This window comes from Chlorocebus sabaeus, chromosome 10 (genome assembly GCF_047675955.1).
Source record: "Chlorocebus sabaeus isolate Y175 chromosome 10, mChlSab1.0.hap1, whole genome shotgun sequence".
NCBI lineage: Eukaryota > Metazoa > Chordata > Mammalia > Primates > Cercopithecidae > Chlorocebus > Chlorocebus sabaeus.
This window is the reverse complement of record NC_132913.1, coordinates 104,345,682-104,361,378: the sequence shown is the minus strand read 5'-3', so window position 1 is coordinate 104,361,378 and position 15,697 is coordinate 104,345,682. Positions and strand designations below refer to the sequence as shown.

Here is a 15,697-nt window from a genome sequence, read left to right as displayed (position 1 = left end):
ACCTGAGCCATTCTCATTCCTAAAAGTTTAGGAATTTCAGTCTAACTTTGCCACCTTCTGCCACACCTACCTCCTCAGTGCCCTGCCATGTTTACGTTTAAGCTCAGGGTATATTTATGAGGTAGGTAAGTGGGGCTACATCCAACCTGGGGGTATTTAAACCGCATAGAAGGATTGCTTACCAAGCAAGAGCATTTTGTGACAACCACTAGTTCTAGGAACAGAGCTGGTAGTGAAAAGAATATAGGACAAAGGAATAGCAAGGGGAGAAAAAGCAGAACTTTGGCCCTACCAAGCTCTTGGGAATATCTAAGTGAGCCTCCCACCCTGTCTGGTAACATTAAATTAAAGGTTTTCTCCCTTCCGCCTCCCTCACCCTCACAGCTGTGCCACAGATGTTACAAGAAACATTAGAACTAACCAACATTAGGAATTTGCATATGGTTTCTGTACAGCTATTTAGTTAATACTTTGATTTAAATGGACTTCCTTTTTTCCTTCAATAAAGTTATTTATAGGGAATTTTATATTACTACTCTAAGTAACAACCTGCCAGCCAAATTCAGACATCCACCTGTTTTTTCAAATAAAGTTTTATTGTAACACAGCCACGCCCATTCGTTTTGTATTGACAATAGCTGCCTTTATGCTACAACCACAGAATTAAGCAGTTGCAACCAAGCCCTTGAGACCTGCAAAGCCAAAAATATTTACTAAGTGGCTCCCTGAAGAAGAAAGTTTGTCCCTTCTCTAAGTGAAAACCAGTGCCACTGACCTTAACTAGAAAGAAAACGCGAAAATAAATATTCAAGAAACAAAATATTTTAAATACTGAATTCTTAGATTCTCTCATTTCCACTCAAAAAATATTTGTCCATCCTATTCATGCTGTCATTCTCTATCGGTACTTACTTAAGACACGCTGCAAGGTCCTGGGATGAGGAGATGAAAAAAGTAGAAAGACCCCTGCTTTCACAGGATTCATGTTCCAGTGGGAAGAGACAGAGACTAAAAACCTAAGTACCCAAGGTTACCTTTAATTTTTATTACAACAGAAAATCACAAACAACCCAGCGCATAGTGGGGTGACTGTGTTGAGGAGAGGGTCATTTTGATTGGCGGTTTAGGAAGACTTGCCTGAGAAGGTGAACTGGGCACAAACTCTAGCATTCCTAAAAGAGAACATAAAGTGCAAAGGCTAGTATGGGCTTCATAGATTTTTCTAGGTAACTGGATGCCATAGCAGCTGATGTCGTGCCCCGCACACTCTGGTGGCTATGGATTTGACTTGGTCAGAACAGGTTTTTGGAAGGCTGCACATCAGCTTTACTGGTTTTGGGGAGGGACTGGACCTAAAGCAAGATTCTGAACCACAGGGGAGAACTGTGAAGGAAGGGTTCTCTGAAAGCGGATGCTGAGATGGACTTTGGGTACATGATGTTTATTAGGGATCACCACTTGTGGGAGAGGATAGAATGAGGAGTTGGGGAGGGAGAGATTAAATGTGATGCAGCCTGACAAGGTCTTGGCCAAGCTGGTAGGAAGCTCTGAAGTGGATATTGCTGGTCATCCCATCCTGGGTCAAGCAGAAATGGCCAGGCCTGTATACTCTGTCTTGCCCAGTCACTGGAGGTGGGCTGCCCTGAGAAGGGTGTGACCTTGAGCAAGTTTGTTCTCTGCAGCTGAGGTCAACCCCAAGGGAGCTGACAGCTGGAAACCATCTGCTGACCACACACCCATAGCTGGGCAAGAAGTCCTGACCTGAACGGGGGTCTGGGCAGCGCGCCTCCCAGTCGTCCACATAGAGGAAAGGCCTTGCTGTTCTGCCCTGAACACCTCTCCCATTCTTCCCCAGAACCTCATAGCCAGCTGCCCAGAAGGGTTTGAAAATGACCTGAAAAGTGAAGCCTCGCTAAGGTGTCAGCTGGAACGACTTACCACACAAGACTTTTCTCTCAGGACTCAAATACGGGAAGTCATCAGGACCCAATAAATAAGCAAAGTTATTCATTCAGGCATCCAATAAGAAATGATGAGTCGTATTACTATGCATCGCAGTGAAAATCTCAGGGGGGATCTGACACTCGGCTAGGTTGGGGGTTGTGAATATTTTGCAGCGCTCCTTGCACAGCGTGAAATAGACGCCCACTTCCTGAAGAGACTTGCGGGTCAGCCTATTGTACCACCCAGGACTGTTCAGTCCCCGGCACAGTCAGCCACCAGAGAAAGGGGGAGAGATCTGTGATTCAGTTACTCACCAAAAACCACTGGACCAGGTCAGCTTAGAAGACACCCTGGAAATTCCCCTGAGGACCCCAGGAGTGCCTGGAAGTGAGACAGCGAGTAAGTATGGCCAGGACTCCTCCTCAGGACAGGCTCCTCTGGGGGATGGCCCAGCAGTGGAAACCTCTGTTCATAGAAAACCATCTGAGAACCTCGATTTAAGCCAGTCATCTTGTTGAAAATAGAAAATATGCGCTGTTGTGTGTAACCAGTGCCTGTTAGACTCCAGTCTCTGATATGTCCCCCAGGCAAGCAGAGGCCCATGGAAGGGAGGTACCATGTGGAAGGACACACAGCCAGCTCCTGCAGGCCAGGAGGACAGCCCCAGTCCTGGCCCCTTCGGTCCCCTGTTTTCTTTATCACTGTCCACTCGGTGTCCCACCCTTCCCATGGCTGGTCCTCCCAGCTGCTTGGTTCCCCCATGGACTCAGTGCTGGGCGCCAGCTCCCCTCCACCCTGAACCCAGTTGGCCTCCTGCACACTGGCAACACCATGTCTCCTGCAATCTGCAGCAGGCTGTTGCCATCTCAGCATCACCTAGCAATGCCTTCATCCATGTGCTTCTCTGTACACATCTAAACAGGGGTAGCTTTTCCACAGCCACCACTGCCCTGGAAAGCCCTGAGGGGGACAAGCATGGCAGCACATGGCATCCAGAGAGAGCAGCTGTGCAAGTGCAGTGTCTGCTAGAAAGGGGGGTGCTGCCCAGAGGGATGAGTTTACATAGGAAGTGGGAGTGGCCCTCAATGTCCCTAGAACCTCTCCACTGGCCTCCAGGAGAGGTGCTGATGACTCTCACTGCCTCTGTGCCCAGAGGGGCCTCCAAGCCATGTTGGGGGCTCCGGGTTGGGACATGGTCTCCTGCTCCCACCCACTTTGAGAACTCTGGCTTTATCCTCCAGAAAGCTTCAGAAGCTGCTGTTTGAGAAGCCAATTTCTAGTTACTTCCTTACTATCAGCCCACAGGCCTGAGCCCCGAACTGAATCCTTTGGAAAATAGAAAGTGAATTTACAAAGGTAAACACAAGGAATTAAGCGCCCCCTTGGTAGGATTCAGCAAGAGGATGATCTAGATTTGGGTGAAGGAGGGTCAAGAGTCAAACAATCTAGGTGAGTGTCTTTTTACCAGGCCTTCCTCCTCAGAACCCCTTGGCCGTGTGTTTAAGGTCTAGGTTCATCAGGCCCACTGAAGGGGAGCACATTAGGAGGTCTGGAGAGGCTGCACTTGACTCCACTTCTTGGGTTGCTCTGAGCATAGTGAGCCGTGAGAACCACTGACCAGATAGAGCCTGGTCTTGTGTCCACCACAGGACTGGCGAGCTTCTGGGGACGTTGGTTTTCTGTAAAAACGGATTGCATAATTTCTTTTACTTTTGGAGATTTTACCGTTTACAACGCGCTTCATGTATATGGTCTTGTTTGGTTCTCACAGCACCCTAGGATGTGGAAAGGAACTGTCACTGTCAGGAAAGGCAGACTAAGCCAAGGAATGGGGGTGAAGCAGCAAGTGGGGTAGGAGAGGCAGGCAGAGGATGTGGGCACTTGACTGGCTGAAGGGGCCTCCTAATAGCCTGTACCCCCTACCCAACCCCACAACCAAATCATTCCAGCAAGAGGAAGAAAGAGTGAGGAGATCTTGAGGGGGTGGAGCTGCACCCAACAAGAGGGCAGGGGAAAGTCGCATTAAGGCACTGGACGCCAATAGGACTGGAGTGGGGTGCATGCAAGGAGAGGAGGGGCAATAACCCCTTGTGCAAGGAGAGGAGGGTACCTGGTGGCTGGTGGAGGGGGAAAGAGCTGGGAGAGAAGACGCCCCGTATTGGAGGGCGTCAGGACCAGGCTGGTGGCCTTGGGAGAACCCTGGGAAGATCTGTTCTCTGCAGGGACCTGGAAGGGAGTGGCCAGCCCAGGATGGGTGTGAACAGGTCACAGTTCCTGAAGGAGACATCTGTCAGTCTGCATCTGTTTCCAGCCAAGCAGAGCAGGAAAGGCTTTGGGATGGCTGTGAGCCCAGGATCTGAGATGGGAAGACACGACGGCATGAATCACCGGGGAAGGAGAGAGAGGAGAAGATGACCAAGGCATGATCCTCCCTTCTTCACTCCACCCCTGCTCATCTCCATTCCTGTACCTCTCTCTACTCTGTCCCAGTGGCTCAGAGCCAAGGGTGGCTCCTCCTCTCACCTGACAGGATCCTCCTGAAGGCTGACTGCCAGTCCGCCCACCAACTCAATCATCTTTGAGGACAGTGGCAAAACTGCCTTTGACCTTGATTATTTTTTTTAAGGCTAAAGAACATGATGTGAAATTAAGAAATAAAGAATGGATTAACATGAATGCCTTAAAGCAGGATTTCAATATTGCATGGTAGAGAAACGTATGTAGAGAACAATGAGGCCCCTCAGAGGCCATCAAATCTGGACAGGATCCTCTTAAAAGCGATAATCTTTCAGTCTACCAGCTTCCACCTGGCTGTCCCATCTCCCCACTTGCCTGTCTTCTCTGGATATGAAGAATACCTAATTCCAGGCCTTGGCATGATAATGCTCACCCCATCATAGGAAGGAGAGTCACAGTTTCATTGCACTCGTCCATCTTGCCCTCTTCCCCTCTCCCAGGACTTTCAGAGCAACAGCCTCGCTCTGAAGCTGACCAGTGATCCCAGGAAGTGTGGGAAGAAAAATTAAAAGACCCTAAACCAAGGTTTAGATGACTGTGCCAGGCCAGAAATGCCAAAAGCCAGGATAGGTAGGAGAGCTCAGCCCCCAGTGCAGTTTGCAGTGGGCCCTGGGGGCCTGTGGGCATGACCACTCTTATGCCAGACACTCTGAGCCACAGCTTGGCAAGCGACACAAACACACATTTATACCTTCAACTCTCCGGTCCCCACAAACAAATGCATTTGGGGGTGCCTAATTTATTTTGCTCCCCTCTTTCCTTCTGCATCCAAGACTTGAGTGAGAAGTGAATCAGTCTCAAAAAGCAGAAAGAAGGCGAGTAGGAGCACAGCCAGACCCTTGCAGGAGACAATGTCTGTGCCAGCCCCTCTTCCCTTCTTCTCCCCTGAAGGTCACCCATAGCCACTCCAACAGCTTCCTGCCTCAACCACCATCATCTCTCTGCCCTGGGGCTTTCTCTGGCCTCAGGAATATGATCCACTTACACATGGTGCAGGTTGAGAGCACAGAGAAGTCAGCGTCTCAGAAGCAACAGATGAGGAATGGGAGTTGGTAGATAAACACTCAGTTTCCTCCTCGAGGGAGTGCCTCTCTGAATATCCCCATCCAGACTGAGCCCAGGTGCCCACACAAACAACCTGCTCATTAACACATCTGCTCCCCACATCCCACTTTCCCTATTTTCTTTTCTTTTCTTTTTTTTTTTTTTAAGACAGACTCTCACTGTGGAGGCTGGAGTGCAGTGGCGCGATCTCAGCTCACTGCAACCTCTGCTTCCCAGATTCAGGCAATTCTTCCTCCCCAGCCTCCCGAGTAGTTGGGAGTACAGGCGCATGCCATCATACCCAGCTAATTTTTGTACTTTTAGTAGAGACAGGGTTTCACCATGTTGGCCACGCTGGTCTCGAACTCCTGACCTCAAATGACCCACCTGTCTCGGCCTTCCAGAGTGCTGGGATTACAGGCGTGAGCCACTACACCAGGCCCAACATTCCCTATTTTCTACCATGCTTCCTGGAATCACCTCATGAATAAATCATTGCACCGAAATTCTCTATTCAAGGTACACTCTGAGGGAACCCAAAATGAATATAGGATGGGGCTTAAAGAACCTAATATGAGGATCATCCACACTCCTGCATGGAGTATGTCCCTATGCACCACTATTGGGTCTGCCAGGATAACAGTCAACCATCTGAGAACCACAGGCAAGAAGAAGGAAATGGGCCCCTCACTCCACAGACACTGCCCAGCTCTGAAACTGTTCACCGGAAGCTGGGTCAGGCTGCAGAACTCCCAGGCCCACAGGCAAGTCCTTTCACCTACTCTGAACCACTTTAACCTGGCACAGAAGGCAGTGGGATTTTGTGTGAGGCTAGTGAGACATGGTCTGAAAAGCTGAGGTGACCCCAAGGCATGGTTTCTGCTCAGAAGTGTCTGTCCCAGCTTCTGCAAAGATGCAGGCACAATCTCCAGGAAACCCTGGCAACCCAGAAAACACAAATCAGTGAGTACCCATCAAAAGAATTTCATATTGCTTGGAAAGAAAGACAACATCTTAAACTACTTACCGAAGAGTCTCAAACCCGAAGCCAGCATGTAGCCGTCAGCACGGGTCCCTCCCGCACACAGCACGTGGCCCATCGCCTGAGCACTTGGGCTGATGACTCCCCGGCCTCTCTTCCCTGTGTCATTCATCTCTCTCAGTAGTTGACCTTTCATCTTTCAGCCCACCCCTGCCACTTGGCCACTAAACCACAGGAGAGAAGGAATTCTAGGGAGAAGCTGAGAGCAGTCTGGGTGGCCAGAAAGGGAGCAGCCTCATCAGTGAGCCCAGGAGGGAGGCAAGTTCCTAACTCCTGAGCCCAGAGCCAAGGAGGTGGGCAGGGCTGGCGGTAGGGGTGACTCCCCTTGATTCCAAAACCCTTGTGTATTTTCAGGGAAATTGTATCCATATGTTTCTGATTCATTAACACTTAACTCATCAACATGTTATGTGATGAGAGCTATTTGAAGTCCAACACGCCTGTTTAATGAGACTAAAGAGCTTTTTGACTCTCTTTTATTTTTTGAGAAAGGATGGGATTTTTATTTTCCTCTTTTCTCTCCAGAAAAGCAAACAGTCATATCCTGTACAGTGATTCAGGCCTACAAAACTGACATCTTTGGAAAAACGACAAGATAAAAAGGTAAAAGTCTATGTAATGGACTGGGATCTGCCTTGACCGAGGTGATCTTCTCTTGACCCCTTATCTTCTTGAGCTTCTGCAAACATCCAAACTCCTCAAGTAACAGAGAAAGATGCTTACAGCCAAAGGATTCTCATGGCATCGAAGTTCCTGAAGTCCCTAACTTACCTGTTTATCGCTGTCACCTCCTCATCATCTAGGCCTTGCCCAGACTTTAGTTACATAAATTCTGTTCTTAATGAAAATCTTCAAGACAAAGTCTGAGGAAGTATGAGTGTGGCAGGGGCCAAAAGCAATTCTTTAATGGCTATGAAGGTTTAGTCTCCAGAATCAGTTGAACCTCAGACAGAATAAGGTCGCTTGGACGAAAATGGAACCGTTGGATGAAAAGAGAAGCAGGAAGAACTGAGCATCCAGGACATGAGGTACCAGATTATTAACTAAGGAAACTGTAGAATCTTCTATTCTGTATATCCCAAATTAAAGGGTGATCAGACTCACCTTCTTCTCATTGCATCTCTGACCTACTAAGTTGCTAATTAGCTGCCCTTCCCGGAGGCAGAAGAATGGGTAAGATGACCTTCGGGGACCCTTGCTCCCCCAGGGCTTTTACCATTCTCTCCATTAGCCCAGCTTAACTCAGCAGAGCCCACTAAGAACAGAGGACCATTATGTCATTCTTCTCTTAAAACCACAGACTCCCAGGGATGAAAAGGTCAGACGCCTCCAGTGCCCTCTAGGGCAGCCCATAGTTGCTGGTGCTTTGTCATGCCGGGTGAGGACAAAGCCAGAAGAGTAATCTTGGGCTCTCCCAGCTGGTGAATCTAGCCTCCAGTCATCCTCTCTCATTCAGCCAGGGCAGAGACTTGGCGGCATGGATTATTCTGCCTCCTGAGCAGAGCATTGAGGTACCATGCATGAAGATGGCAGTTTAGATGCTGGAATGATTTCACACACTGAGAATGGGGGTAGGAAACAGAAACCATCTGTGTGCAAGTGAGTGTTGATGTCCGCTGAATACCTCAGACCAGTTATTCACTGCAGGGATGACATCTAGGCCTACATTGCTTTTTCCTCCCATACCAGGGTTCCAACTTATGGATGGAATAATTCCTGTGTCAATCAACACACCTTTATACCTGGGACAGAGGGAGAAAGAGAGACAGAAAAAGAGAGAGAGGAGGCAGCCAAGACAGAAGCCTCAGTCTTTTTACAACCTAACCTCAGAAGTGATATTCTATTGCTTCTGCCGTATTCTCTCCAATAACAGCAAGTCAAGTGTAAGTAAGACTGACTTACCGTAAGTCCAGCTCATGCTCAAGGTGAAGGGGTTCCACAGGGCGTGAATACCTGGAGGCAGGGATCACTGGGGGCCATCTCGGAGGCTGCCTTCCGTGTACCACCAGGGTGGAAGTCAGAAGATGTGCGTTCAACCTGGCTCAGTCTCTGCCACTTTCTGGGCATAAGCCTCGTGCCTCTTGAATTTCCATTCTATCTGCAAAGAAAATGAGTTAAGATTGTTTTTCATTGATAAGAGCCATGACATAGTGCCCTTGGAGAGTAGGTGGCAGACCCCTCAGATGGCTAAATGCCTTGAAAAGTCAAACATCCGTTTCTTTTTTACAAAACACCTTCTTCCTGGGCCACATACATGAAGCTCTTATTGTCATAGCCCTCCTGAGGAGGACACCTCTTTTCTATTGGGAATGCTTCCTGGCATCTAACCTTCCATTTGTTCCACTGAAGCCTTGCCCCTTCTTATCCGTGCCTGTTCTTATTGGTACCAGAGACACTTTTGCAGGTTTATCTCTCTAATAATCTTTACACAATTTAAACATGGAGCACCTGGCCCCCTGGGTGTCTGGATGACAGATGACTTCCCACCAGTGAGCCAGATCACCAGTGCCTAATTCAGACAGGAGGAGATCGTGTTCAGCTGCCCTTTTCCACATGGCTCATTCTGGTATTGACTTGTTCTATGGCCCTTTCTTGACCAGGCACCATCAAGTCTGGTCAAGAGACTGAGGGAGACTCAGTCTCAAAACAAAATAAAAGAACACAAGAGAATTCAAACTGGACATCAGAAAGTCCAACCTACCCCCATGAGGCCTGCTGAAAACTAGAAACATGAACTAAGGAACGAAAGGAAGAGGTTATCTGAAATGGAACTTAACAAGACTTAGCACTTGACTGGGAATCTCACTGTCTTTTCCCACAAGACATTTGTGAAGGTCATTATCTTTGTGGTCAGGAGGAAGAGACTTGAGCTTCGTGTCCACAGCCAGTTTGTCAAGATCAGGCCCATTATCTGTTTCACATTAAGCTGTGAACCATTCTTAAACTTATTTCACAGTACCTTAGAGTAGTTTTGAGTAAAGCAAATCCTTTCTTTAACCTAGGATTAAATCCTATTAGACTTCAATGAACAAGAGTCACCAGAATTGACTTTCTTTATCCTAACCCATGGACAGTTACCTTCCCAATGTCTTATGTGTACCACTGGTTCTCTGAAGGGAGCCACACTTTATTAAAACTGTAGATATTACCAGGAAAAGATCACAGGTAAACCTCTAGGTCCCAAAGAGTGCTGGGACTCAGGACCCCATCCAGAGAGTGGATGAATTCTAGCTCTAGCCCTCCTCACCCAGGACCATGTGCTGAAGAAGAATGTGGTTCAGGCCGTTGGAGGCATGCCCAAGTGCTGCACAGGTAGGTGATCAGCCTCACCCTCCACTTCTCTCCTGGCCTCCCTCTCAGAGCCTCACAGGACTGGGAGGAGAAGGTGCCCCTCCAGGTGCTAATGCTGACTTCTTTCTGGAGCACATACAGCCTGGCTAAAAAGGACTAGCTGTGTGAAATGGGAGGCAAAGCTCATAAATGACCTATGAATTTTACTCACTGCCCTAAACACATCAGAATCAAAAGAACTTGATAGTCCTTCACCACCTCCCCAGATGTCTCCTCATTGGCATTGAGAAGAGAGCCTGAGAACCATGACCAAGACTAATTTTGCCTGAGGCTCAGGCACATGCATCCCCTTCTAAGGGGACCTCCTGATGCCCATTAGTGACTCACTGATGGCAGCAGTAGCCCCAGAGTGACTGCAGAATTCTTCCTCCTCCTTCTACGTTGACCCAATGCCCAAACCCTGCCTGCCTGCTCAAGTGCACAGAACAGGTTTATGCATCATCCTTGAAGTCGTGGCCCCTTTCAGTGATCAAAGGACTGTAAGTACCTAAAGTCCAATGTGTTCACTATGATCATAAAGCACCCACCACTGTGGGCACTGTATTCTGTTTGTAATAAGAATCATCCCATTTAACCCTCAAATTAGCCCAATAAGGATAAATGTTTGCAAATGAGAATGAGGGAGATTAAGAAATAACATTACCAAAGGTCACATGGCTAGAATGGTTGAGCTGGGATTTGGACCTAGGCAACCTGACTTAACTGCCACTCCACAAGGCCCCATGATATTTCACAACTCTCAATAAATGTGGCTGGAGGTAGCTTCTGTCTGTTTGGAAAGACAAAACCATGACTAACACATACGTTTTTAAGACAAGCTCTCCCTAGGGAGGTTGTGTTTTCCCAAGATCAGGCATCGTCTGAGGGCCTAGGAGATGGGGGCCTCTTTGCCACCCCTCTTTTTGGGTAGCACTGCTAGAGAACAGCCTTATACTTGGAAGTCAACAATCCTCCCCCACAGCCCATGCCCTGCCTTCTGGCAGACCCAGGTTTTGCACACCAGGCAGGGTAACATGAGGGACAAAGGGCAAGGACTTGGAAATGGGAGTCTGGCTTCCCCATGTGTCCTTGGGCTCTCCTCAGACCCAGTGCTTAGAGACTGTGATTTGGGAACCAGAAGGAAGGGCAGAGACAGGCATCTGTCATCTTGGCTATAAAGCTACTATCTCTCATATTAGGTATCTGGTATGCACAGCCTCTAAGGCTCTATCCAGATGTGTCCCTGATCACCTCACTGTAGAAGCTAGAGAAGAACCACCAACATAGCAAGGGGCAGAATGATCCCTGAAATTAATTTGTGGATGCAGATTTTTGAGCTGTCAGGGGCCTTAGGAATCACCCACTACAACTCCGTCATTTTACAGATGAGGCAAATGAATTCTAGAGAATTGCTTTTGAATTCCTTTGTTAGGACGAATCCAGTCATGAGTAACTGAGTTCATGTTTGTTCATTAGCGCTCCTACCACCTGCACTCAGGAACTCATCAGAACTTCTGTGAAGTTTTGAGCCAGCAGTCATAGGAATAATTCTTTGGCCCAGGAAAATTATGTTCAAAGAAGAAGTATTCCAAAAAATGAGACAATCCTAAATAATGAGACCATATGATTTATTATCCAAACTGGCATGCTTTTGAGAGGGTTAGAGTAGGGCAAACCAAAAGAAACAGGGACGTACAGCCCCAATAAACGTAAGAAACCATAGAGTCCTTCTTGATGGAGAAGGAAGCATTGTGTAAGCATTGACTTAGGATGTAGAGGCCTGAGCTGGCTTATTCATTCAGTCGATAGACTCTTCCTGGACCCCAGTGCACCAATGAGACAGCTAAGGGTCTGCACACTCACAGCCTAGATTTTGGTGGTTCAGCTCCTGTTATAATTAGATGTGTCTTTCACAAGCCATTGCTCCTCTCTGGGCCTCATTTTCATCTTCAGAAAATGAAAGCATTGAACCACATCACCTCTCAGGCCCCTCCCTTCAAGCTGTAGCGTCTGGGAATCTATGGGACCCCTGGCTGAGAGAGGGGGTCCCAGCACAGCAGCCTCCCACTTTGCCAGCCCAATGCACTAACAGCAGAACACATGGCCTGGCCCCTCAGCCTCCCCAGGCCCCGCCCTCACCCAGCCTGCCCCAGCTCCCCCTACAACCTGTTGTTGCTCTTCCTGTTTGATGGATGGGAACATCCCTATGCTGGGAGACCCTGGGAAGGAACTATAACACATGTGCACGGGCATTCACAAACACACGTAAGAACTGGGGTAAATATTAAAAGCCACAACATTCAAACAAGTGCAGAGGCCATGCCAAGAATCCTCTGGCACTGCCTCTGTGGAACACCTGGTCATGTTTAACCCAAGCTGCAAATATGATTTCCATGTGGGGACTCCCAGCAGGGATGGTGGGAGGCAGACTGGACGTCCTCAGCATGAGCCAGGCTAGCCTGAGTCACCCCATTTTCTCCTAAGGGACAGGTTCCACCCCTGCCAGGCAACATCTGACAAAGAGGGAGAGTGCAATCCCTCCAGGTCTTCATCATGTCCTCACTTTGGATGTGCTGTTTTACCTAAACTCTGCCACCACCTCCCTGGGAGCCAGCAGATGGGGAAACAGAAGGGAGATGGCTGGTAGGGCCCACTGGCTTTCCTCGGAGCACCTCAGCCTAATAGAAGTTGTCATGTGTCAGCTCAGGGCATGAGCAGAGCCCTCCCAGGCAGCAGCTGCTCCAGCAGCTTACAGCCAAAATGGTGCTGATGTGAGCGAGGCCCAGCTCCGAGGCCAGACAGAGGAAGGAGCCCAGGACCCGTGGCACAAAAACAACCAAACAGCAGGTGAAGGGGAAACGGACTCTGCATACAAAGTTGACCTCCTGTCTTTAGTTCACTTGGACCTCATTGTTAGGGATACCACCTTTCAGATGTGGTGAGCAACAGAAAAGCAGGAAGGGCCAGATAATTTGGAACCCGCTGCTAAGCTTTGTTCAGATTTTCCCGAACATCCCAGATCTTAGAGTTACAGATCCAGAGGGATCATGGTATCTGACGCTCTCATTCTGCAAATGAGCACCCACACTTACGTAGGTTCCAAGGACCCATCCCGTGTGGTTCAGCTAGCAGAGCCTGAGTCATCCAGCCCAGTATTTTGCCTTGTACAACGTTCTCATCCCTACTCCTTACCAATAAGATAATAAACATCATAATGGGATCAACCATGCATTTATTCATTTACTCTCTATTCAAAGTATCATAATTCTTTGGTTTTAAATCTTTACAGATCTCAAAATATCACATTTTTGCAAGTAACCATACTAAATTTGTAATGTGGGCTATTCCAATAACAATTTTTAATAGCTAAAGAAAGTTTGGAAGTCTGTTTAGAAACTTAAATTTTAAGGAAACTATAGCATTTTACCAAATGCTGAATTTTCTTTATAACTAGCTAAGACATACTAATTTTTTCTGATGCTCCAGTTCCCCTTAATGAAGCATCTGAATTTAGAGAACATGGGTCTATTTGTGTTTTACACATTCCTCATTCAAGAGGTCTTGTGTTCCAGTGAGCTCTTCTGTAGGGAATAATCAGAAAAGGTGGTAAGTCTTTGCAAGAAATAGGTAAAGGAGGTAAAATTGTTAAGAAAAAGTTGAAAGTTTTGCAAAGAAGTCATGGAAGAGAGAAGAGCACCAGTAGTGCTATTAGGAGGAAAGGGATTGATGGGTCCAGGGGTATTGGCTAAGACTTCCAGAGGGCTAAGCCTTTGAAATCACATGTGTTGAGAAGGAGGCTTGAGAAAGACCCATGCAGTTCTCCAAGCAATTTCAATAAAAGCTAACCAAAGCATTCAAACATTCCAACTTACCAGGGCCCACTGTGTTTCCAGAGACTGCCTTAGCATCCCAGTTGTAAAATCACATTGGTCATTGTGTGGCGAGCAGATGCAGAAAACACGCCTTTTAACACGCTCATTATACGAAGCAAAGCAAAATTACTATCTAGCCTGTCATTAAAACAGCAGGGGAGTGAAAGCTTCAAAAGGTCTAGCAAACAGGGGGAAATAAATGGAAATTAAATGGATAATAGTGGATATACTGTACCAAGAAGGTGTGTATCATATCTTTTAAAAAGGCAGAGCACTAAATAAGGGTGCCATATTTTTAGTAAATGTATTTATTCATTATCTAGTCCCTTATGAATTTTGTTGTGCCCCCAGAATCCCCCCTTCCTTTTTTTTGAATTTTTAAGTTTGTTAATAGTAAACTGGTAAATTTTCTTACTCTGTTTGTATGTGTGTTGTTTTGTTTTGCTTTTTTAAGAAAACTTGTCTTCCTCTTAACGGAAATACACACACACATACACACTTAGGAAAACTCAGGAGTATGACTGATCAGTAACAAACCTGGATAATTAGGGAATGACACAGCCTTCATATGGGGGTTCACATATGCCCACAGTGCAAAGGGAGATGTCGGGGTGACATGGTCACCAGGCGACTGGTTTAAGGGCTGGTTTAACTAGTTCTCTGGTTTGAAAGACAGCACACTGGAGATACAGACCTAAAATTGATTCTCCTTTCTGCCACTCCTTAGCTTTGGAACTTTGGATAAGCTATTTACATTCTCTGAGCTTTCATTCCTTCACTTATAAAGCTAAGAAAATAATGCCTACTTCACAGCACTGTGGTGAGGATCACATGAAGTGATGTTTATAGAAAGCAGCTTGTGTGCTATAAATTGCTTTGCAATTTATAATTGCAATGGCTAAATCTCCAAATCTATGTCAGTTTGGAATCTGAAAAGTGATTAAGAAAAAAAAAAATCCACTTTCTATTAGAAAACAAGAGGACGGGTGCAGCCGCTTATGCCTATAATTCCAATACTATGTGAGGCCAAGGTGAGAGGATAGCTTGAGGCCAGGAATTTGAGACCAGCCTGCTCAACATAGTAAGACCCTGTCTCTACAAAAAAAAAAAAAAAAAAAAAAAAAAAAAAAAAAAAAAAAAAAAAAAACAATTTTACTAGTTGGATGTAGTGGCACGCACCTGTGGTCCCAGGTACTCAGGAGGCTGAGGCGGGAGAGTCGCTTGGGCCCTGGAGTTAGAGGCTGTGGCAAGCTATGATCACGCCACTGCACTCCTGCCTGGGTGACAGAGGGGGACTCTGTCTCAAAACAAAATAAAAACACAAGAGAATTCAAATTGGACATCAGAAAGCCCAACCTACACCCATGAGGCCTGCTGAAAACTAGAAACAAGTTGATGGAAGTTAATCAAAACTCCTTCTCAGGAGAGATTTTTTTTGCAGGAGGTTGTTCCACTTCTGAGGAGGGTAAAGAATAGCTATATTTCTTCCCATTTTTTTGTTTTTGCTTTGTTCTTTGCATTTTAAAAATTTGTATAAATTCAAGGGGTCCAAGTGCCGTTCTGTTGCATGGATATATTGCATAGTGGTGAAGCCTGGGGTTTTGGAGTACTCATTGCCTGACTAATGTGCCCATGAAGTAATTTCTCAGCCCTAAGTCCCCCCACCCTCCCACCCTTTTGAGTTTCCAGTGTCTGTCATTCCATACTCTATGTCCACGTGTACACATTATTTAGCTTCCACGTATAAGTGAGAACATGCAGTATTTGACTTCCTGTTTCTGTGTTGTTCCAGTTAAGACAGTGACCTCCAGTTCCATCTATGTTGCTGCAAAAGATATGATTTTATTCTTTTTTATGGCTGAATAGTATTCCACTGTGTCTATATGCCACATTTTCTTGATCCATTCATCAGCTGATGGACACTTAGGTTCCTTCTATTTGAAAAGAA

General features: G+C 46.8%; 1 long non-coding RNA gene across 1 annotated transcript in view; it reads right to left on the bottom strand.

The window, feature by feature from the left end:
* The window catches only part of LOC103217841 (uncharacterized), a 368,206-nt gene extending 359,488 nt beyond the window's left edge, over positions 1–8,718 (bottom strand). Inside the window, exon 1 of the long non-coding RNA XR_012094313.1 lies at positions 8,450–8,718. This is a non-coding gene — a long non-coding RNA (uncharacterized lncRNA). The remainder of the gene's footprint in view (positions 1–8,449) is intronic.
* Between the last annotated feature and the right edge of the window lie 6,979 nt (positions 8,719–15,697).